Below are 25,343 nucleotides of genomic sequence, written 5' to 3' on the forward strand. Positions count from 1 at the left end.
CTAGTAACAAGATTATCGAAAATGGTTGCAATATTTATAGTTTGTTGTGATTTGGTCTATATTATAAGTAAAAATGTAATACGCAATGAAATTAACTTCAAACTCAAACAGAAATCATTACATTTGCTGGACAACTGCTTCTACTCCAAATAGTTTTTTAAATGTGTATAATGCATGGATGTGGGTGTGTTTGATTGCAGTTCAATGTAAATCACTGTGTGTAAACAAGAATTACTGGTAACAAAGAGTAGTGCAAAAGGCTATCATAAAAACTGGCAGTATATTATCATATTTTTTGGTGTGAACGGGTGTTATGAGCGTAAACTAACCTGTTCGACATTATGGTGAGAGAGCACATTAATGAACCATTGAACAAGCAAACAATTAACCATTGTCTGTAAATAACTTGACAGAATTTTGATTGATAATGTTGAAAACCACTGATAGCTTGCCAGGTGATCCCCCCTTTCATTTTAAGACATTTTCCAATATGTGCCTTGAAAATGACAGGGGTTTACTTGTCACAATATTGGAGTTTTGGTGAATTTATCCAGCTGCATTTTTGTAAGTAATTGGAGTGTACAACATGCTGAGAAAAGCTTAACTTCTCCTTAGGCAGTGTGTTGAACATTATAGTCGGAACACTTCATAGGCTACAAATTCTTAATCAGCAAAGGCTAGGAAGTTCTCATATACTACTCATGCAACTGATATGTTGACAAGCACATTTTTCAAACCATGAGTCTTTAAAACCAAGACATATTATTACTGTATTTTGTTCCAGAGTCACATTATACCACCATTGGCACTGCTGTCAAAGAGCATGTCCCTACCATCTAATTGTAAATTTAGGATGATCTATTCAAGGCTGAAATCTATCTTGCACATACCTATCAAAGTCTTGTTTCTGAAACTTTTCAGCATGCAGCACACAAAGTGCCCATGCTGAAGGAGGATGTTTATTGCTTCATGCACATGTGCTTCAGTGTCTGTTATCTTGAAATTTTTTCCCACATAGCTCTTAACCTGTGCCCAAACTAATTCTCTTGGATTATACTGACATTGATATGTGGATAAATGCAAAAATGTGTGATTACATTCACATGCAAGAAAGTCAAATTTGTACGTTCAGTCACGTGACTTGTCTAAATTTACGAGCTGCAGGAATTCAGCACAAGTCTGACTTATACTGTATGGAATATTTTTATTTCTCACCCAGAGCACAATGTCCACTTTTCTGATGCTTGTACCTGGTATTTCTCTGTATTGGAATGGTGATTACAGTGACCAACTTTGAAGAAAGATACGGCAAGAATTATTCAGTGAAGCACTTCTTGAAAGAGACAGCATTCATTTCCAAATGGTGTCACTGTTGTTACACCCAAATACAAGTTTAGTCTTGGGAACAACACCAGAAGAAGAGCCAACATGCAGAATAATTACCCCAGAACCTTTTCCTATGGGAACTTTAAAACCGCCAGCACCATCATTCAAGTTCCAGCAGGTATTCATGGAATGATTCCGATTCACCCACGTTTCATCAAGTTAATACACTAAAGATCTACCTCCTCTCTCGTATAGTGCATCTTTATAAGGGATACGATATGTGCTGCACCTATGTCACTTCATTAAATTAAAAATTCTCTTCTTAACATATTTGAAACTAATTTCTTTTTAAAATTTCTTGCATTGATGAAGCGCTACCTTTGAAGTCAGTTTGCTCATGCAAAATTATAACATGTTTTTGTGATATTGGGTATTGTCTACATTTCAAATACGGAGCACCTTAAAATATCGTTGACAAACTATCTATTTGTGTTACAGGTTTCTTGCAATTTTGATGCTTTCCAGTCAACATGAAAACAAATTTTCCTGAGGTTTCTACAGCTCTGACACTTTTATTTACTATTCTCTGTACAGTTCTCTTGCCAACACATGCTTCTGCAGTTTGTTCTTGAGTCTTCAAAATGTCAAAAAGAGGAGTTTCGGTTTCAGATTTACATTTGAAAAAGTTATAAATGTGGTACATAACCTCCTCAGCTGCTTGTCAAGCATCTAAATCTACATGTACATCTTGATATATGTGATTACTCTGCAATTCACAATTAGTGTCTGGCAGAGGGTTCATTGAACCACCTTCGAGCTATTTCTCTACCATTCCTCTGTCAAATAGCACTCAGGAAAAAGAACAGTTAGATCTTTCTGTGTGAGCTCTTGTTTCTCTTATTTTGTTGTGACTATGATTCCTCCCTGTGTAGGTGGGTACAAATAAAATATTTTCACACTCGGAGGAGAAAATTGGTGGTTGAAATTTCATGAGAAGAGCTTCCACAATGAAAAAACCTTTGTTTTGATGATTGCCACCCCAAATTTGCTTATCGCATCCATAGCACTCTCTCCCCTACTTCAATATAATACAAAATGAGCTGCCATTCTTTGAATTTTTTCAATGCCCTCCATCAATCCTATCTGATGCGGATCCTGCACCGAACAGTGATACTCCAGAAAAGAACAGACAAGTATAGAGAAGCAGTCTCTTTAGTAGACCTATTGCATTTCCTAAGTGTTCCACCAATAAATCACAGTGTTTGGTTTGCCTCCCTCACAACGTTATCTATGTGATCATTCCAGTTTAAGTTATTAATAATTGTAATACCTAAGTGTTTAGTGAATTTACAGCCTTTAGATTTGCATTTTTATCCTGTAACAAATGTAGTGGATTCCTTTTAGTACTCTTATGTGGATGACTTTACACTTTCCATTATCCAGTGTCAATCGCCACTTTTCGCACCATACAAATATCACGTCTAAATCATTTTGCAATTTGTTTTGATCATCAGCTGACTTTATAAAACAGTAAATCACAGCTTCATCTGCAGGTAATGTAAGAGGGTTGTTCAGATTGTACCCTAAATTGTTTACGTAGATCAAGAATAGCACAGGTGTGGAACACCAGATATCACTTCTGTTTTACTCAAAGATTTTCTATCAGTTACTATATACTGTGACCCTTCTGACATAAAATCAGGAATCCAGTTGCACACAATTAGATTAAAAGTCACTTGTGAGGAGTGTCATGTTTATTGCTGTCACCTGAGAGATTTATTTGGAAATCACACTAAAAAATTTACAAATACACAGTCACAGCTATACTGCTACAAGAAAGTAATATCAACGTATGAATGTATAATGTGGTCCCTCCGTGAATGAAACTGCTTTGTCAAAAAGTACAGCAACAGCGCAGCATGTGGGAGAGAGATTTTCGCAGTATAATTTGTAAATAGTGGCTGGTTGCTCGGAGAGAGAATGAATCTTATTGGCTGCTAACAGGTAATGGAGGGGGATGTGCAGAATGGCTGTAAATTGAGCCGCCTTTCTACATGACGTGAACTATAGTGCAAGCTAACAAAAACTTGTCACAGAGCACAAAATTTTCTATAAAATCATCGAAGTTATTTTAAGGGAATTCATTTTATGGGAGTAAGAGAATATACTGCTTTGAGGAGTGCCAGGAAGTGATTTTAGATCAATCAGACATCTAGCAAAATTCTATCTTTTACATAGCTCATATTTCAAATGTGAGATACAGTTACCAATCAAATACTTATTTAATTCTTTGGCATGGATGAAACTGGTAATGATATACTTTTTTTTCCAATCACACACTCAGATTTAAGTGTCAAGCTCAACAGTAATCCTTTTGCCCTTTTATTTGGGAGCACTATAAATCACCATCACTGTTTCAAAAACAGTCAGGTCCAAATTAAGTTGCCCAAAAATAAAGTTTTGTCTGTATGTATAAAACTGTTCACAGAAATATCAGACAGAAAGAGAAAGCAGAAGCAGCAGAAAAAGTCTTAAAGATAAAATTGAGTAATAGAGAATAAATGCTTAATGGTGCTCTCATAAATTTGGGTCTCAAAATAATATTACAAATACTTTGGGAAAAATAACAATTATTCAGTGTAAATTGGTCTGAAGAAGACGTTTAAATTCTGTCAAATAATATTTATCAAAATCTGGCTGGACGTGTATAATGATCTGAAAGATATGAGCAGGTATGAAATAGCACAACCTTACAATTGACAGTACAAATGTAAAATATACTTTTCCAATGAACATCATTATTCTTTTCTCCATAGTTTTCAATGACTGAGTAATTTTGGTGGCACAAATGCTAGGTGACAGAAGTTGCTATGCTTTGCATTTTTACAGTTAAAATTGAATTTGAGAAAATGACTTTATGTTGTGCTTTGCCATTGTTTTTAATTTGCCAAAAAGATACTGACATCACTGAAAATTATTTTGAATTTAGAGGGAAGAAGCCTATTGTAGGAGAGTTCACTAATATGTGACAGCTGGATTCTGACTAAAGCAAGTGCTCATCTCTGTTGTGAAGTATTTAAACTTAGTTACCACAGTGCGTGAAGTGTAGAGCAGCGACAATAAGACCATTATAGAGCTGGACATTGTCGGCAATCCTCAATTTTAAAAGTGTTGAATTTAAAGTGTTTTGAGTGTGTGCTTGTAGGACTTTAATATCTGAAGTTGACTGTTGCAGCAATATCCATATGATAGTATTCTTCACAAAGTACTCCTTCATTTGCTATAATGAACACCCCTTCAAACCAAATAGCATAAATATATGGGGCTAGGGTTCTAGCACAAAATGGCTTATTTCTAATATGCGGTACCTGGGTATCCTAATACGCAACAGTATCGCTTATTAGGACGCACTATCTGATATAAGTACAACTTCAGCTTTCCACCATAGTATCTGTATTCAGACTCCTGTTTTTACTAGGTAGTTTGACAATTTTGTGAACTTTGTGGAGCCATCTTGTAATGACCCTTTCTTGCAATTAATTGATGGGCAACATATCACATTTGCGTGATGGATAAAGCAGGGGAAAACATTATCCCTAAGAAATGGATACCTGGTGGGCAGATCACCCATGTCAAGTAGTAACCTCATTTTTTTATTATGAGGTTATTTGGAATGGCATACTTGAGAGCAGTAACAATGGAAAATACAGTGAAACTCTACTATTACACTTTTCAAGGGACTTCAGGAAAATGGAGTAAAATATTGGAAAATGTAAAATGTGGGAAATAACGTTTTAATCTGTAAAAGTTATGTATTGGTTACCCCCCTTGCATTTTCGTACTTATGTTTAATACATTTGCATAATAGGCATCAAAATACTTGTCAGGTACTTGTTTATTATCTGATAAAGGTTTATTATCTACACTCCTGGAAATTGAAATAAGAACACCGTGAATTCATTGTCCCAGGAAGGGGAAACTTTATTGACACATTCCTGGGGTCAGATACATCACATGATCACACTGACAGAACCACAGGCACATAGACACAGGCAACAGAGCATGCACAATGTCGGCACTAGTACAGTGTATATCCACCTTTCGCAGAAATGCAGGCTGCTATTCTCCCATGGAGACGATCGTAGAGATGCTGGATGTAGTCCTGTGGAACGGCTTGCCATGCCATTTCCACCTGGCGCCTCAGTTGAACCAGCGTTCGTGCTGGACGTGCAGACCGCGTGAGACGACGCTTCATCCAGTCCCAAACATGCTCAATGGGGGACAGATCCGGAGATCTTGCTGGCCAGGGTAGTTGACTTACACCTTCTAGAGCACGTTGGGTGGCACGGGATACATGCGGACGTGCACTGTCCTGTTGGAACAGCAAGTTCCCTTGCCGGTCTACGAATGGTAGAACGATGGGTTCGATGACGGTTTGGATGTACCGTGCACTATTCAGTGTCCCCTCGATGATCACCAGTGGTGTACGGCCAGTGTAGGAGATCGCTTCCCACACCATGATGCCGGGTGTTGGCCCTGTGTGCCTCGGTCGTATGCAGTCCTGATTGTGGCGCTCACCTGCACGGCGCCAAACACGCATACGACCATCATTGGCACCAAGGCAGAAGCGACTCTCATCGCTGAAGACGACACGTCTCCATTCGTCCCTCCATTCACGCCTGTCGCGACACCACTGGAGGCGGGCTGCACGATGTTGGGGCATGAGCGGAAGACGGACTAACGGTGTGCGGGACCGTAGCCCAGCTTCATGGAGACAGTTGCGAATGGTCCTCGCCGATACCCCAGGAGCAACAGTGTCCCTAATTTGCTGGGAAGTGGCGGTGCGGTCCCCTACGGCACTGCGTAGGATCCTACGGTCTTAGCGTGCATCCGTGCGTCGTTGCGGTCCGGTCCCAGGTCGACAGGCACGTGCACCTTCCGCCGACCACTGGCGTCAACATCGATGTACTGTGGAGACCTCACGCCCCACGTGTTGAGCAATTCGGCGGTACGTCCACCCGGCCTCCCGCATGCCCACTATACGCCCTCGCTCAAAGTCCGTCAACTGCACATACGGTTCACGTCCACGCTGTCGCGGCATGCTACCAGTGTTAAAGACTGCGATGGAGCTCCGTATGCCGCGGCAAACTGGCTGACACTGACGGCGGCGGTGCACAAATGCTGCGCAGCTAGCGCCATTCGACGGCCAACACCGCGATTCCTGGTGTGTCCGCTGTGCCGTGCGTGTGATCATTGCTTGTACAGCCCTCTCGCAGTGTCCGGAGCAAGTATGGTGGGTCTGACACACCGGTGTCAATGTGTTCTTTTTTCCATTTCCAGGAGTGTAATAAAAACCACCGATGTAACTGGAACTGGTTACTGTCTGGGAAGTAGAAACGTTTCACTAAATTTCATATATCGTAATCGATTTTACTTGAAAGCCTGCAGAGGTCAATCATTATTTAAATAATGAAACACTGCAACAGTTTTGCATTTTTTCATTCTTAGCATCATACATTTTGAGAATTTTTTCTCGTTGTCAAGTGCAAATATGTGCATAAGTATTTCGTGTGGTGTTTGCATGTATGTTGTCCCGCGTCTCTTGCACTTTAGTCATCACTTTGAGGTTAACAGGTACTGTGCCTCCTCAGTTACGTAGAAAACTGCACACATGCAAATTATCACTAAGTGTGTTTGTTTGTGTAACATCACATTAAATACATATGTAAATACTGCACTTGACAACATGAATAAATTCTTGAAACACGTTACACTCAACATAAAAAAATACATAATTGGCACTGTGTTTAAAATCATTTGAGCAATGGAAAGTGAGTGAAGAGGCAACTTGTGCTGCAAGTGGCCAAACGATGAAACGCACAAAATATGGTTCGACAAAGGTGTCACAATGATCACAACAATTATGAAACTGCACATGCACGGTAGAGACAGTTTGGAAATGGTTGTGATTTGTCATGACCTAGCCGTCAGCCACTATAACTTGGCAGCAGCAGGAGATATGGCATTAGTTGTTCCAACTTTTACCCATTTACTGGTTCAAATCTGCTGAGTAGAGTGCCCTGGCGTCAAAACCTTAATCATGTAACGTTTGTAAACACTACTTTCAGTTTTGTCTCCATGAACATTTTCTCAGAGTGTAAATCACAGGAAGCTTATAAATATGTATATCAGGTGTGAATTAACATTGTGGACAGAGGGACTTCGATGTGAGCAATAAAAAATGTTGTAAACAGCAGGAAAACATCAATTCCATGAATGTAAAGGTGATCTTTTACTGTACTCTAAATGGCCTCTGGTAAATGGGACTCTTCCTGTGTGACAGGCATATATTCAGAGGCAATGACTTTGCAGTACACTAGGAGTTTGACATACAGGGTGCAGACAATGGAGTAAATGTGGGCCCAAATGGAATCCAGCCATCTCCCAAAATCAGCAAGCCACATAAAGAGCTACCAGCTCTAGTAAAATCAGCACATTCTGAATCTGAAGTCGCTAACCTTGCCTCCATGTAGGGAACATTTGAAACAATTTGAAGAGAAGAAGGCTGTAGTGATGTTAAAGGACACAGAAGCAAACTTTTGTTCCTGAAAAAGAAAAGAGGAACACACAGCAAAAATAATTTTCCAGTCATTCAGAGTCTTATACAAATTTGACTGAGGACAGTGCTTGATATGTGCGCTCTGAAGAAGAGACTGAATGCATATTCTGTAGTAATCATTTCTCTGAAAACTAACAGCAAAGTGGGCACAATGGATGAAATTCTATTATTGGGCTCTGAAAGAATCTTAACTTGAAAAGAGCTTTCGTATGCCTTGATAGCACTCCTTTTGCACAATAAATGCAGAAAATGTTGGATAGGCAGGAAGGGTTTACCCGTTCTTAGATTGGTCAATAGTTGTGTTTTCTCTGTCCATCTCATTTTTGGACATCATATCTATTTCGATTCAAATTGACTTGTTTGTGATTTTTTGAAATTTACGCATCATAAGTGTTAAGTAGCATGAATTCAACAAATAAAATTTAAAATACAATGATTTCACATTGATCTCTAATTAGCAACATACAGTAATAGCACCTGTAGTGATAAAAAGTGGAGTGATGTGAGATGAGGAAACTTCCACATTGGGGCTGAGTCTAGTATGAGGTCCACGCCATTGACTTTCCCAAGTATCCAGCATTAGGTTCCACAGATGGTCAGGTGTTAGCGTGCATGTATCGCCCAATGTAAGGTCATGTGATGCTTCATCTGGCCCACAGATTTTCAGCGAGATTAAAGTCCAGTGCTTGAACAGGCTTGTTCATCTGGTCGAAACCAGCCTGTTGCAAAAAGCATTGCTGAACGATTCGAATCATGTGGACCAGTGAGTGGTCCTCCTGGAACTGCATCACTATTGGGATAGCACATATTCACACTCAGCATCCTAGCATCTTTCATGATGTGCATATATTGATTCACTGTGAGTTGTCCATAAATTTCATGAAGTATCACTGCTTCAACTGATGACATCCACCCCAGCATGAGACTGTGATGTGGCCAACTTGCGAACGTAGCTCCACATACTGTAGATCATTATGTGCTTCCCACAGCAGAACACTGCCAAACAGCAATCAGATTTGCTCTTATTTGTTTATTCAAAGCAGAAACATCTCAGCATTTCAAACAGATAAAAGTAAATGTTATGAAGTATACTATATGTAAAACAATATGCAATAATTGTATGCAATCACAGAAAATCAAAAAGGCAGTAAGTGAAATTGTTACAATAAGAAGGGAACATAAACATAGCTAAAAGTGTGTTAAGCATGGTGCTTCCGGTGCTGCCAGTGTCTGTTGCATTACCACTGGTGTGAGATGTACACAACTGAAGGTACCCAAGCTTATCAAGACATGTGAACAGTTTTGTTTTGTCAACTATACATAAAACAGTTTTTGACAACCTGTAAGCAGAAATTAAACTCTGTGCACTGTCTTGGAAACACTTTTTGTGGAACACGTCAACAGATTCTATTAAAATTTTACTGTTGATTTTAGCTTGATTAGACAATAATATGTTGCTTTGAGGTCAACACCACCTTCTGTTTTAGGGCTACTACACCCTGTATACATTAGTAGAGTCCATCTTGGAGCTGGAACTTTCTACACAAGTCCCTTCGATAGTCTTCTTGTTGAAGTAGGTATTTGACCTTGAAAGGTACACCAACAACAACTCTTAATTAATGATGTGGTTGAAAGGTACTGTAGGCCACAATAACATTGTTATATGATGCTTTTTCCAGAACTCCAGTATCCATCTCCTTGTGAGTTGTGTGAAAGCCAGGAGACTAAAATATGCTCACTGGGAACTAGAGCACTGCAAATGAGTGCCCTATCCATGTGGAGTTCACTCAGCTGTGGTGTGTGAGAGGGAAAGTGAATACACTTTCCACAGCTCAACATAATTTGCTGAATGTGACTGACATCATCTCATCTAATCACACTGCAACTTGCACAGTTTGCAGAGCCACGTGGATCACACTGCATTGCGACATAGCTAACCGCCATTTTTCCTTAGTTGCGTGGATGGGACCACATGCCTTTCAGTTGCACTCACTGAATTGTTCTTTGGTCTCCTCCATTCACAAACTTTTATACCACCTCAGCAATACAGGGACTTCCACAGTATTCTTATGTATTCTGAACCATGTAAGCATCCCAGACAATGATTGTGCTGATACATAATATAAGAAAGCCTCTACAATGAACCTGCTACCATTACAAATCACAGAAGCTGACTTACAGGTACATGTTAGAGACCACGTCTTAAAAAAAATGAGGAGAAGAATGGGTGACCAATATCCCATCCAACACACTTTGAATAATGAAAGACTTCACCAAAATACATGGAATATCACTTCACCCCTTTCAAAGAGAAGCTGTAGTCCTATGTCACATACATGTTAGTCATACTTACTTTACGCACATACAGCTGCATACTAAAGCAAGCGAACCCTTTTCAGTGCATCTGCAGAGCGACCCTAAGAATCCATCACAGCCTTACAAAATTAATCACAGTTTAAAAAAAAAAAAACAGTAACATTTGTAGATATAATATTAGCACAAGACATTATTTATAGATGAAAAGCAAAATATAGTATGAATATATGGTCTCATGGTCATATGAATTAATAAAATCTTCTTGGGTTTCCAGCCACTTCAGGTGGTTAAAATCCCACGACCTTTTGGGTGAGCTCTTCTTGGCCATTGTCAAATGGTAAATGTCTACCATATGGTAATGTTTGCATCCAGCATCTTTTGCATCCAATCATCTTCGCAATGGCCAGGTTTCAGGCTGTGCTGAACTACAAACACCCATTGTTATTGATGATGTTTTCAGATATTTTTATTTCTACAGCTTCTTTTATAATGCTATCCCAAAATCCCTCCATCCTCATAATGAAAGATGTTTTGTTGAATAGAATTCTGTGTCGATTTTCTAAAGTGTGTTCTGCCAAGACTGATTTTTTCAGGATAGTGTAGGCATATGTATCTCTCATGTTCCATCTGGGTTTGCTCCACAGTGTGTACTGTTTATCTGACGTAATAGCAGCCACACTGACGTGGTATCTTGTACACGCCAGGCACTCTGAGTCCTAGACTGTCCTTTACAGGCTTCATGAGCTGTCATATTTTTGCTGGGGCCCTGAACACTGATGAGATGATGTGTCTCTTCAGAAGCCACAGAAAGGCAAAAATGCAAGTTTCTTGTTCTCTTCTTCACTGGTGTTTTTCTCATGCACCTCACCAGAAATAGCCTATAATATGTGACAGTGATTGCAGCCATTTTCCCAGAAGACTTGCCAGAGGTGGTTTAATTCTAGTGGCAGATATTCAGCATATGAGATGACTTTAGCATGGCGGATGAGACGAATTTAGCACAGTGGATGAAGTTACTCAGAAAGCCATGTTTTTCTGCTGGATTTTGGTGGCTGAGGGAGTGCAGATACTGGTCCATGTGTGTAGGTTTCCTGTAGACACTGTGGCTGAGGTGCCCATTGGTTTTCTAGCAAACGAGGACATCAAGAAAGGGCAATACACCATCTATTTCTACTTTCATCATAAACCTAATGTGATCGTGAATGTCGTTCAGATGTTCTAAGAATTCTCAGAGTTTCTCGTGTCCATGGGGCCATGTGATAAAAGTGTCATTGACTTAATTATAAAAGCAACTTGGCTTATCTGAAGCCATGTCTTCAGATTCCTCCATAAAAATGTTGGCTATGGATGGAGCTAATGGTGTTCCGATTGCCACGCTTTCCAGCTGGTCGAAATTATGGCTGCCATGTAGAAAATAAAATGATGTCAGCATGTGCTTAAACAATCCCACAGATGTACCATCAAGTAACTGGGAGAGGAGGTCTATGCAGTCGTTGAAAGGAAGACAAGTAAGTAGTGACACCACATCAAAACTCATCCTTGAACCACCTTGCACAAGATGCAGATGTTTAATTCAGTTGATAAAATTATCGTCATTCTTGATGCGATGCACACAGTGCCCCACAGGCGGTGTAATGAGACTGGACAGACGTTTTTCCAGTCTGTAAGTTTGTGACCCAATGATGTTGGCAATGGGTTGAAGAGGAGAATCCATTTTGTGGATCTTCGGTAGCCCATAAAGCATAGGTGGCCTCATTGCCTGAGGGAGGAGATTCTTAATAATGACCTCTTCCAGTGATGACTCAGGAGCTCTGATGTCTTCCTCATTATTCTTGACATTGGGTCCCATGGCAGTTTCCAGTAGGTATGCTCTTCAAAAATCAACAGAATTGTAGCATCGTAGTCAGCTTTATTCAGAATGACAGATGCACTGCTCTTGTCAGCTGGCAGAACCACGATGAGGGTGTTGTCGCGGAGTGCATGAAGTCAGTTGAATTCAGCCCTAATCAAGTTAGACAGTGGTGGGTTAGATTTTCATCACAAAACCCAGATTATTTCAAAATCCAACCTACCACTGTCTAACTTGACTAGGACTGAAATCAAAGGACGTCGTGCACTCCATAAAGACCCCCATATCATGGTTCTGCCAGCTGACAAGAGCAATGCATCCGTCATTCTGAATAAAGTGGACTACAGTGGTAAAATTCAGTTGATTTTCAAGGAGTATACGTACCGGAAACTGAATTGAGAACCAACATCAAGAATAATGAAGAATACATCAGAGCTCCTCAAACATTCATCACTGGAAGAGGCCGTTATTAAGAATCTCCTCCCACTAGTGGTGAAACCACCTACACTTTATGGACGTATTTTGACCAGTTGGGCACCATGATGATGGGAGGGTCTATTAGCTCCACCCATAGTCAGTATTTCTATGGGGAGAGTTGAAGACATCACTTTGGACATGGTTCCAGATAATCCAAGTTGCTTTTATCGTTATGTCAGTGACACATTTATTATCTGGCCCCATATACATGAAAAACTGGGAGAACTCCTAGAACATCTAAATGGCATTCATAACCATATTAGGTTTATGATGGAAGTAGTGATGGATGGTGCATTGCCCTTCCTTGACGTCCTCATTCACCAGAAACCAATGGGCACCTCAGTCACACTGTCTACAGGAATCCTCCACACATGGATTGGTTATCTGCACGCTCTCAGCTACCACCATCCAGCGCGAAAACATGGTGTTCTAAGCACCCTCATCCACCATACTAAAGTCGTCTCAGATGCTGAAAATCTGGCACAAGAACTAAGCCACCTCTGAAAAGCCTTCTGGGAAAATGGGTACAATCACCACCAGGTATCACAGGGTATTTCTAGTAAGGTGCGTGGTAAAAACACCACCAAAGAAGAGAACAAGAAACTTGCGTTTTTGCCTTTCTGTTGCACAGTGTCAAGAAAGATTAGCCGACTTCTGAAGAGACACATCATCTCAGCAGTGTTCAGGCCCCCAGCAAACATATGACAGCCTGTGAAGGCTGAGGCCTGTGAAGGACAATCTAAGGCTTAGAATGCTGGGAGCGTACAAGATACCATGACATTGTGGCTGCTACTGTGTCGGCCAAACAGTATGCATTGTGGAGCAGTGCCAGAAGGAACATCAGAGGTGTATATGCCCATGCTACCCTGATAAATTGGCTGTGGTAGAACACTCTTTAGAAAACAGTCACCGAATTGTATTCAACAAAACATCTGTCATTATGAAGGCAATGGGATTTTGGGATAGCATTATAAAAGAAGCCGTAGAAATAAAAATATTTGAAAACACCATCAGAAAGTACGGCAGTTGTATCTCAGCACAGCCTGGGATCCAGCCGTCATGAGGTTGAAGTGGGGGCAATAGACACGGGAGGAAAACATTACTATATTTGGTGAGGGTAAGGGCACAAGTAATGTTACAGCCAGGAGTGCGGCTATATAATGGTGAGGCCACAGCAAAATGACTGTCATTTACCACCAAACATGGACCAAGGAGAGCGCAGTGAAGAGCTTGTGGATTTTTAAACACCTGGCGTGGCTGGAAGCCCAAGTAGATTTTATTCAACAAAATATTGTGTATGTTCTACTATATTAATCTATTTAATTAACTGATTTTCATCTTAGAAGGTATAGCCTGTCGGTCAGGCAGACATAGCGACTAGGTTGGCTGAACATGAACACAGCATGGAATTATGACTCTACATTTGTTGAGCATATACTGAGTGAGCTATCACACACAGGCCCATGTCCTTCACTTAGCAAAAGTCCAAAAACTCAGCCAGTTGAAAGCCTGTGAAATCAACATACGTCTGGCCCACAGTCCTGATGTAATATTAAATGACCAAACAGCTAAGCACTTTCCCTTTTCTGAGCTTCACTTAACCCTAATAGTTTTCCAAATGCTATCCATACTGTATGCTTTTTTCTGTTTGTCCACTTTACTGTGTTTATTTTATTTTGGACGCCTATGTTACAACTGTCAGTTCTATCTTTTATTCAGTACATGTCACTTTTCACAGTGAATACCTCGTAGACATTCTTTAATATTCTTGTCAAGTACTAATTTTATTTTGTTAGGATTGTTAACATAATTTAAATTCTGATATAGGCACTGTTTTTCAAGCTTAATGTTAACGTTTTTCCTGGTTTGATCCCTTTATATTTATTTACTGTTCAACTTTTTCCTCTTTTTTTTAATTGCATTACCACTGCACTGCTAAAGATGGCATTTACTCTGTGTTTGTGCTTCATTCTAGATTAGTAACACCTTTCCAGTGTTGTTTGGTTACGAATATTGTATCTTCTTTGACAATGATAGTTAGTCTGATGGTGGTCTTGTAAGCCAAAAACCGGTTAACAAAATAAGTTAATCCTGTAGAACATATACAGTATTGAGTTTTTCATATTTATCTAGTTTTACCAAGAAGCGATGGAAGAATCAATTAACATAAGAAATTGTATACAATATTCATCACATTCTCTGTGTGCTGCAGAATGGAGTGTAGTATGCAGCCATAAAAATCTTTTGTACCTAAGCACTGATGAAAAGAATTTAATAGATAACAAAACACATACTAAAGTATATCCACTTCACAACCACTCCTACTCAATAGAATTATTGCTGAATGTGTAGTACTATTTATTACTGAATGTGTAGTAATATAGTCGTGTGTGTGTGTGTGTGTGTGTGTGTGTGTGTGTGAGAGAGAGAGAGAGAGAGAGAGAGAGAGAGAGAGAGAGAGAATGGAAAGGGGGGTTTGAACATAACTCATAACTAAGTATAAATCTTCCTAGGAAAAAAAGAAAAGAAAAACATCTTTAAGAAGTTGTGTAAACGGTTCATATGTTGCCATTATGTTTGTTTGAAGTTGCAACTAGGATCCACAAACATCATATATCTAACTAATTCATGTTACATATTTTAGCACTGCTGCTTTTAAGTGTCAAGGGTATAGTTGAGGAGAATAATTAAAGAAAGTAAGAAGAGGTCACAGCAAGAGCTTTTGCAGTCCATCGCATATTGAAGTAACATATGAGAACCTATTAGGATTCACATGCAGAATTCACAGTTGTCAATAGCACCTGTAAAGATCAGAGTCATATCTCAGCAACACTGGCACCATTGCCTGGACGTGGACTGAATTTTATACAAATATTATGCCTGACTAGGGACGCAATCCAGCTTTCCATCCACAGGATAGGGTGGTTGTGAGTTTTGTTCCACAAACATTTAGGAATGCAGTGTCCCCATGGGAGCTGCATTGTCTGCAGCACGTAGCATTGCAGCAGCCACTACCTGATAACATACAGCATACTAAAACAACTGACAGTTGTATTAGTGGTTGAATCTCACATCCAACTAGGTGAATACCAAGCTGGTTCCCATGTTCCACCTCATATGCATGCTGTGTCAGCACAAGTACAGGTTCTCACACTTACACTCGGAATTTATCCTAAATGCAGACAGATTGGGTACACTGATACTGTGCTTTGGGGGGGGGGGGGGGGGAATAAGAGACTATTTACCTTAGCTGTTTGACCTCCTTAAATGCTAACTCATGGGAGAGTGGAGAGCCATCTGTGGGCTATCTAGGGATGCAGGTAGAGGGGGCAGGTGGAAGACAGCTGGACATGTGATTTCATAGATTAGGCATGAGATAACAGCACACAACTAGCTGATGTGGTGTAACAGGACATCCTCCTCTAGCATTAGTTTTCCAAAACAGTACTTGTCAATACCAGTATTATTTTTCGAATTTTGGGCAGGTAAATATTATCTCAGCTGCTTTCCTGAAAACTTTCATATAATTTTATACACAGTATGCTATATTTCAAGCTAAAAAAATTTATGAGAAGAAATTACTTTATTTTAAATTTTACAATCTATAAGTACTAGCACAGAATGTACAGTTAAAATTATTTTTTTTAGAAACATTTGAAATTATGAATTATTTGGCACACTTAAAATTTCTGTTATTAATTACGCAATCTAGTACTGTTTATTATGTTTATTTGTGGATTCATATATAAAACAATAATTATTTGGCACACTTAAAATTTCTGCTATTAATTACACAATCTAGTACTGTTTATTATGTTTATTTCTGGATTCGTATCTGAAACAGTAATCGAAAGTAACAGAAATTTATTTGTCAATAAAAATTGTAAACCCTCTGGAATATGGTTGTTACCATATAGTGAAGTAGTAGTAAGCATGCCTCTGATGTGATCAGACATATTTTTGTATTTTGGGTGAACAATGTAATTTTGTCTTTGTTAATGTGAAAATTAAAAAGACTATGATATACTAAAATGTGACAAAATATATTAATGTAACTACAAAAATTCTGCAACGACAATCTTCAACTTTATTTAGATCACTTCAACCATGAGGTCCTAAAACATGAGAATTTCAGCTTCAAGAATCAGATCCCTAGACAAGAAGAACAGGAGCCAACTCTACACGAAAAGTTACGTGAACTAGAAAGTTTATTGTAATCTTCACTCCTCTCAAATGTTTCATAAAAGACTTTGCTTATTGTGGACAATAACTGGAATTAGGAAGGGGGAGGGAGATTACTGTGGGGACACAAACTGGGTGAGGGTACTGGGGCAGGGGATTCTGTATGCCCGCGCGCGCCCACACACACACACACACACACACACACACACACACACACACACACACACACACACACACCCACTCACTCACTCACTTCCACACTCTCTATTGGGTGGGGAGTCGGGGGCGGGGGGGGGGGGGGGGGGGGGGGGGGCAACTAGTTACCTTAGGTTTAGGCCAGGAAGGTTACAGGCGCAAAGGATGTGCTGTAATGATAGCTCCCATCTGTGCAGCTCAGAAAAGCTGGTGGTGCTGGGGAGGATCCAGATGGTGTGGGTTATGAAGCAGCTATTGAAATCTCGCATGTTGTGCCCTGCTGCATGTTGCGCTACTGGGTGCTCAATCTTGTGTTTGGCAACAGTTTGGCAGTAGCCATTTATTCTGATTGACAGCTGGTTGGTTGCCATACGAATGTAAAATGCTGTGCAGTTGTTGCAGCAGAGCTGGTATATAACATGGCTGCTTTCACAGGTGGCCCGGCCTCTGATGGTGTAGGATAGGGATGTGATGGAACTGGAGTAGCTGGTGCTGGGTGGGTGGATTGGAAAACGATGTTGTCAAGGTTGGGTGGGCAACAGTACACCACACTGGGAGAGATTGGAAGTATCTTGGGTTGGATGCCCCTCATTTCAGGGCATGATGATACATAATCAAAGCCCTGATGAAGGACGTCATTCATTCGTTACTATCTGGGGTGGTATTGGATGACAAGGAGGGTGCGTCTTTGTGGTTGGTTCTTGGGATAGCTGAGAGGATAATTGTGTGTGTGTGTGTGTGTGTGTGTGTGTGTGTGTGTGTGTGCGTGCGTGCGTGCGTGCGTGCATATGGCATGGGAAATCTGTTCGAGGATTAGGCCTGGAGGGTACAGTCTGTCTGTGAATGCTTTTGTGAGGCCTTATCCCACTGGGCAAGGGAGTTCTCATCACTGCAGATGCATCTACCATGGGTAGCCAGGCTGTTATTGGAGAGATTTTATGGTGTGGAAATGTTGGCAGCTGTCAAAGTGCAGGTACTGCTGGTGATTGGTGGGTTTCATGTGGACCAAGATGTGGATTGAGACATCTGAGAGGAGGAGATTGACATCTAGGAAGATAACACGATGGGTAGAGGAGGACCAGGTGAAGTGGATGAGAGAGAACATGTTGAGATTGTGGAAGAATGAGGATAAGGTGCCCTGGTCTTGGGTCCAGGTTGTAAAGGTGTCATCAGTAAACCTGAATCAGACCACCCTTTCCCAGGTCCATCCCTAAGAACTAACACCTTTCAACAGAAGAAAGGATTGCCCTAGACAACCTAAAAGCGGTTCCTGACAATCATCGTCCCAGGAGACGAAGATTCCACCACTGTTGTGATGAACTGGAGTGTACCTGGCAGAGGGTCTCTGCCAGTTGTCCGACACCTCCACCTTCAAGCTCTGCCAGAGTGATCCTATCCCAGAAATCCAACATTACTTCTAATCCCTGGGTGATTCACTGAATCTCTTCCCGTAATCCGTCTCCCTAATCACCCCGACAACAGCCCACACACCCACCATCTTCATGCTCCCCAAAATCCACAGACCTAACAATCCAGGGCACTGTCTTGTGGCTGCTTACAGTGCCCCCACCAAAAGAATCTTGGTCCTTGTTGATCAACATCTCCAACCAATTGTTCGAAACACAGCTTCCCACATTAAAGATACCAATCATTTCCTGCACAGGCTCTCCACCATCCCCACACCCTTACCTAATGGATCTCTACTCGTCACTGTTGGTGCAGCCTCCCTATACATCAATATCCCTCATGCCCACAAATTTGCCACGATTGAATGCTGCCTCTCTCAGTGCCCTGCATGTTCCAAATCCATCACTTGATTCCTTGTACACCTAACTGACTACATCCTAACCCGTAACAACTTCACATTTAAAGGGTAGGTATACAAACAAATTCATGGCACAGCCATGGGCACCTGCATGGCATCCTCCTATGTCAGCCCCTTCACGGGCCACCTAGAGGAAACATTCCTATAGCTTCCCAAAACCTTGGTCCATTTTAGTTTTATTGATGACATCTTTATAACCTGAACCCAAAGCCAGAAAGATATCAATCTCCTCCTATCAGATGGCACCAGCCACACCTCATTCCACATGTAACACACCAGCCACCAACAGAGCCTGCAATTTGACAACTGCCACCCCTTCCACACCAAAAACTCCGTTCCATAACAGCCTGGCCACCCATGGTAAATTTGAAAATTTGTACTATGGGACCAAACTGCTGAGGTCATCAGCCCCATTATGTCCTGAAATGAGGGGCTTCCTACTCAAGCTACTTTCAATCTCTCTCAACGTGGTGTTCTGTTGCCCACCCAACCTCCAGCTCTGTCACTCCCATGCCCAATACCTTGCCACAGGGATGATACCCCTGTGGAAGACCTGCCCAGTCCACCCACCCAGCATCAGCTACTCTACTTCCATCTCAACTTTATCCTAGGCCGGGCCACCTGTGAAAGCAGCCATGTTACATACCAGCTCTGCTGCAGCCACTGCACCAAATTTTACATTGGCATGACAACCAACCAGATGACAACTAGAATGAATAGCCACCACCTAACTGTTGCCCAAAACAAGGTGGACCAGCCAGTTGCACAACATGCAGCCGAGCACAACACATGCAATATTTCAGTGACTCCTTTGCACCATTTAGAGCACAGTTTATGGAGATAGGTGTGTGCCTGTTGCGAGTGTGTGTGTGTGTGTGTGTGTGTGTGTGTGTGTGTGTGTGTGTGTGCGCGCGCGCGTGTGTGTGGGCAGGCGCGCGTGCACGCTTGTGCGTGTGCATGTGCGTGTTCATGTGCATGTTCATGTGCATGTACTTGTGCCTGCCTGTTATTCCTACAGCTAGAAAAAGGGAGCACATTCTGAAAGCTATCCAAGCTTTGTACCTTTTGTTCATGCACTTCTGCCTGTTGATGAGACATGGAAATGAAGGCCCATGCTACTTGACAGCGTAGGGGAACAAAGCGGGAGACCCGCACCGCCTTACTGAGCAAGGTCCTAATGGAGGTGGTTTGCCGTTGCCTTCCTCCGACTGTAATGGGGATGAATGAGGATGATGCAGACAACACAACACTCAGTCATCTTGGGGCAAGGAAAATCCCTGACCCCACTGGGAATTGAATCTGGGACCCCGTGCTCAGGAAGCGAGAACGCTAGCCCGAGACCCCGAGCTGCGGACTATTCCTAATTTTCAACCAGAATGTTCCGTACATCCTTATTGATGTTTTAATTAAATTTTAACCGCATTTTTCTCTGTTTTATATAAAGGCACTGACAACCCAACAGTTTAGCACCTAAAACTATAAAAATAACCACCACCAGTTAACAACAGGTCAGAGAAAAGTGATATAAAACCTTCAAAGCTAGCATCTTTCCTGAGACAACACTGTAGGATTTCTATATTATCATTGCCAGTGGTCACTGCCTCCTCGAGGGCAATAACCCACATAGGCAACCCACAGAGCCACGCTACATCATAGCTCTGTGTAGCGCTATCATGCAATAGAGCTATGCCTCACAGAGTTGCAGAGGGATGCCTTACACAGGGAGCACCCCAGAGTGTCCCTGAGAGCTACAACAGCAAAAATCATGTCTCGGCTTTTAACAAGATCATTGTGCAGCTTTTCTTACCCCCTCAGTGTCACACTCTCTATTTATGAAAATATTAAGTCATGTCACCAACAAAATTTACAGTTTCACACCCACCATGTCCTTTACACCGTACATAAATTTCTTCATCAGGACCAACCTTATTCCTACCACGAGTTCTTACAACAAAAGGCATGGTACCATTAATATAAGATATGCCAATATCTCTAATAAAAATTTCAGAAACATTAAAAGTACTATAAGTAATCACATCATGATCATTGCAACTTTCAGGTCCACCAATTTCAATAATACTTCCACACCGTACTGTAGCAACAGTCAGCCAACCACTACCATGCAAAAAAGAATCAGCTTTATTAATAATAAGATTCAGTACAGCACTAACAAAAAACATGGTCCATCCACAGTAGTGAAAGATCCAATACTGTTCAATGTCACTTTATTGTTTGTAAGCTTAGCAAAAATAACATTATCTATAGCCTTATATAAAGCAGCGTGTGAGTGCCGACTCCTCCTAGAACGATGCATCTCATAAGTTGTTCTGAGCAGTCAGGAGCCGTATCCAGACTTAAGCTGGCAGGTTGCTGCACACCTGGCGTTCTCTGCCGAAGCCAACCCCACATGTCTGAAAGCACTGTGTGATTACTAAAATTGGAGATCACAACAGCAACTCACTGGTTTGTGTACACAGATTCCAGCAGGCTCCACTAGAGGAATCAGCATCACCCTCCAGCAGTGTGTGCATCCATCTACAGCACTGAGAGCATGGCACTACACTGCATCTGCAAATCATGTGACACATCACAGAAATCGTTCCACTGGATTATTTAAGACACTGCAGGACTGCTACTCGATGGCATTTGTACACACTCCGGACTGTATGCCACCTGCGTCCTGCAGCCCATCTGTCGATAGTGTTCACCAGCAGCAGTTCCATTTTAACCCAGGATTCTGACAAAACATCAACCCAGTGCGGCTTATGACTCCAGCTGGACTTGAACCTAGATACTAACCAGACTCCACCTAGGACATTGCTGCCTGACTGGGCCCATTGGTACCCTTGTGTCCCAGCAGTCATTGTTGGTTTGAGCATGAGTCTCCCATCAACTGCCAACCGGCCTGCCTGCACCTGACGGAATGTTGCCTAGAACATCACCACCTGCTGAGACCATCAGCTTTCTCATGACCTGGCAGACGCTGGTGAGTTGAACACGAGTCTCCCATTGGCAATCAGCACTCTGCCAGCATCCCAATGGCCAGCCTGCTCCTCGACCAAGCCAGACACCACCCAGGTCTTCGACTGGACGCCAAACCAGAACCCTGAACTGGAATGCAGTTGAAAGACTTTTTTTATGCTGTCCTTGCCACCACATAAGGACAAAAGACATAAAAGTTGGCAATGGGATGGTCCAATCCTGCCACAGTGCTCCAGTCGGCGACAAGACTGTTGACTATGATCCCACACAATTCACCTCATCCATCGCCACTGTCCTGCCCGACACCTGCCCTCCACTGGCCACAACTGATTTTGCTTGCACTTTTGGCCCGAACTTGCATTCGTGGCCACCTTCCTTTGAAGGGTGGCTCAACACCCAGGACAGGCAGTTAGGCCTACATCAGCATTCCCAATTACTCATCTGGTGCTGTCTTCTCTAGAAGCTGCTGCTGTGATCGAGCCTATTGGTACCACTGCATCTCCAGCAGCTGCCCTTCGTTCGAGCCCCTGTCTCTTAACAGCCACCAGAGCTCTGGCGACGTCTCACCAGACACCCTTTGTCCGGCCACATTGACAGTGTTCCATTCCACACTGTGCTTTATGGTCAACATTTCCTGTCTCTTCACGTATAATCCTGTTGCTGGCTTCTAGCTGGGACTGTGAGCTCTCATTTTGCTTCATTTGAAACAGCTCACATCTGGAACTGCCCCCTTAGTCAGCAGCATGGCTCTCCCTTCCACCTCCAGCTTGGTTCTCCTTTCCACTGCTGGTGCAACTCTTCCTTTGATTCACTCACACTGTGGGCTCTACAATGGCACACAAAGTCCTTCACCAGAAGTAGAAAACTCTCACAAATTCACCTTATCACAATTCACATGGCCACTGTCATTTCTGGACCGTGTGTGTGTGTGTGTGTGTGTGTGTGTGTGTGTGTGTGTGTGTGTGTGTGTGTGTGTCTACGCGGGCGCGCCCGTGTGCACGCACACACACACATACACACACACACACACACACACACACACACACACACACACACACACACAGGCGTGCGGGTGTGCGCATGCGGGTGTGTGAGCGCGTGTTGTGCTAGAGAGAATGTGTGTGTTTTTTCTAATTCTGAAGGAGCGCTTTGTGTGAAAGCTGACCGTTTCTGTCATTCTTTTCCTTTGTGCCTGTCTGTGACTCAGTGTCTCCCCTATGTGGTGAGTAGCAATCTATCATTTCCATGATGTTGTTATAGCCTCAGTAAAAGATATATTTTGTTGCTGTTGTTGGAATCTTCAGTCTCCAGTTGATGCAGCTGTCCACTCCATTGTATCCAGTACAAGCCTCCAGATCTGCGCATAACTACTATAACCAACATTCATTTGAACCTGTATACTTAGCCAAGCCTGGGTACCTCCATAGTCTGTAGTTAGGTTTGTTCTTGAAATTTGACTTGAATAAGGGAATGGTGTGTGACCCCCTTGCAGTTGTCGGTGGGACACTGTAGCCCAAGTTTTCTGTGCTGAATAGTAGTTGGAACAGGGGCCAGCTTAAAATCCATTTAATCTTAGTACATTGTTTTTGTGTAGAAATATGCATTACCTTAGAGTTTCACATGTACAGATACACAATGGGAAATGAAAAATGAACACCATGTTTGCATCACATTGGATTAGTAAATGTAGTAAACATACTTGTGTGGTTCACCAGTTGCAAATAATACAGTTGAATTAATTTTTGTAAGATGGTATTGTGGGCCAGTGAAAGACCATGTAGTAATGCCTAGGAATTTTTCAACATGTTTAACATGACATTTCAGTTGTTAATGTTACTGAATGAGGTGGCGCAGTCATCACGGACCATTTATTTGAATCTGGACATTGAGTAAGCTTGCATCTTTCATGACTCCTTATGCATCTTACCTACTTTTAGTCCTGTGAACAGATTCTGCCTTGATGTCACTGACCATTGTTTGTAACATGTTGCCCAAGATAGTGGAAATTGCTGTGTATATGGCAGCAACATATGGTATCAGCTCTGGGTATCATGGTGTGGGAAGCTCTAGTCTACAGTGGCTGTACAACATTGCCCTTTATCAGGAGAATAATAAACAGAGCAGGACACTTGCAGCCATTTCACTGTTGCTCCTACAATTGTGGCAAGACGTGCACTTCTAGTGAGACAGTGCCAGTGCAGCCACTTCTTGTATTGTCCAATGAAGTCACTCACATCCATCAATCAATTGCAACAACATCAACAAGCATAAATGGTATGAAACTGTTTCCCAAGGTTAGTAAATGCCTATACAGGAATGGATTCCAGTTAGGGAGGCTATACAAGAGAAAAAAATTTTGCCTGAAACAGTCTTATCACCAGGTGGATGAGCGTATAATTTTGATCACTTAAAATATACAATCTTTATAATATGTGAGTAAAACTTCATTCTTGAGGGCCATGGCTTTAGCGTATTCATTTTTTATTTTCTGTTTGTGTATATCTGTCTCACTGTTTGCCAGTCAGAGTAATTATAATGGTTCTTGCTTAGTAGAAAATCATGAAAAACAGAATTCACAATTTCAGCCTTCACTTTGTTCTGTTGACATGATACTACTTGCATAGTGTTTCTCATGATTGTCAGTCCATGTAGCTTCAGTACACTAAAAGAAGATTTTCAGTGAGATGGCTGATGGGCGTAGCTGAATAAATAAAAATGAAATTGCATTGACTGCCATCAAATGCTTTCCAGTTGGCATGGGTTTTAACCAGCCCATTATTTAATGTGTCTGACATCTCAACGGATATCATTTTTTCAAACACAGTTCCATAAAACATTTCAGAGATCATTAACTCAGTGTGTAATTTCTGCTTTTGTAGATGCAGACACCTTAAATGTAGTTTTTTGTGCTACGTAACACTGGCAACAACCAGCAGGTAGTTGATACCTGTCAGTGTCATTCAGTTTCTATCACTTCAAATTTTGTTGTCAGCCGTCTGACAGAACTTTCTTGGACTGTGCATATAGTACCTCAGATTACAAAGGGTTTGGGGAGACATCAGTATCACAACAGTCCTGCAAGCAATTTAAGGAAATCATAGAAAACAGGAAACAAACCAAAACCAAAGGAAAGTGATTTCAATGTAGTGGAAGACTGCTGTTGCAGCCCATATAGCAAATTAGTTAAAATTGTGCTATTGAGAATGACAATACATTGAAACAAGTTTTTACTTGTCTGTGGTTTTATGTTTCACATTCACATTAAATTTTGAATAAATGAACTGATGCCAATAAGTGGAGAAAATTGCATGGCATTCCATGTGACCACTGGTGTGCACTTTCTGAGGATTCTGCATTGAGACAATCATCTGCTGTCCCTGAGAAAATCTTGAATAAGTAGACTGCGCAAACCATAGCCACAGAATATTACTGTAAGAATTAAGGAATAATTCATCCAATTCACTGCTTCTACTACTGTCATTATGAGTAATGTATGTTGTGATTTATCACTTACCATTGTGTTTACGATGCAACAAGTTATCCTTACTGGCTATTGAAACTTATTTTTTCCT

General features: G+C 41.5%; 1 protein-coding gene across 2 annotated transcripts in view; it reads left to right on the forward strand.

Moving 5' to 3' along the window:
- The window catches only part of LOC126183503 (crossover junction endonuclease MUS81), a 201,216-nt gene that overhangs the window by 160,240 nt on the left and 15,633 nt on the right, over positions 1-25,343 (forward strand). The window lies entirely within an intron of this gene.

This window comes from Schistocerca cancellata, chromosome 4, assembly GCF_023864275.1.
Source record: "Schistocerca cancellata isolate TAMUIC-IGC-003103 chromosome 4, iqSchCanc2.1, whole genome shotgun sequence".
Classification (NCBI taxonomy): domain Eukaryota; kingdom Metazoa; phylum Arthropoda; class Insecta; order Orthoptera; family Acrididae; genus Schistocerca; species Schistocerca cancellata.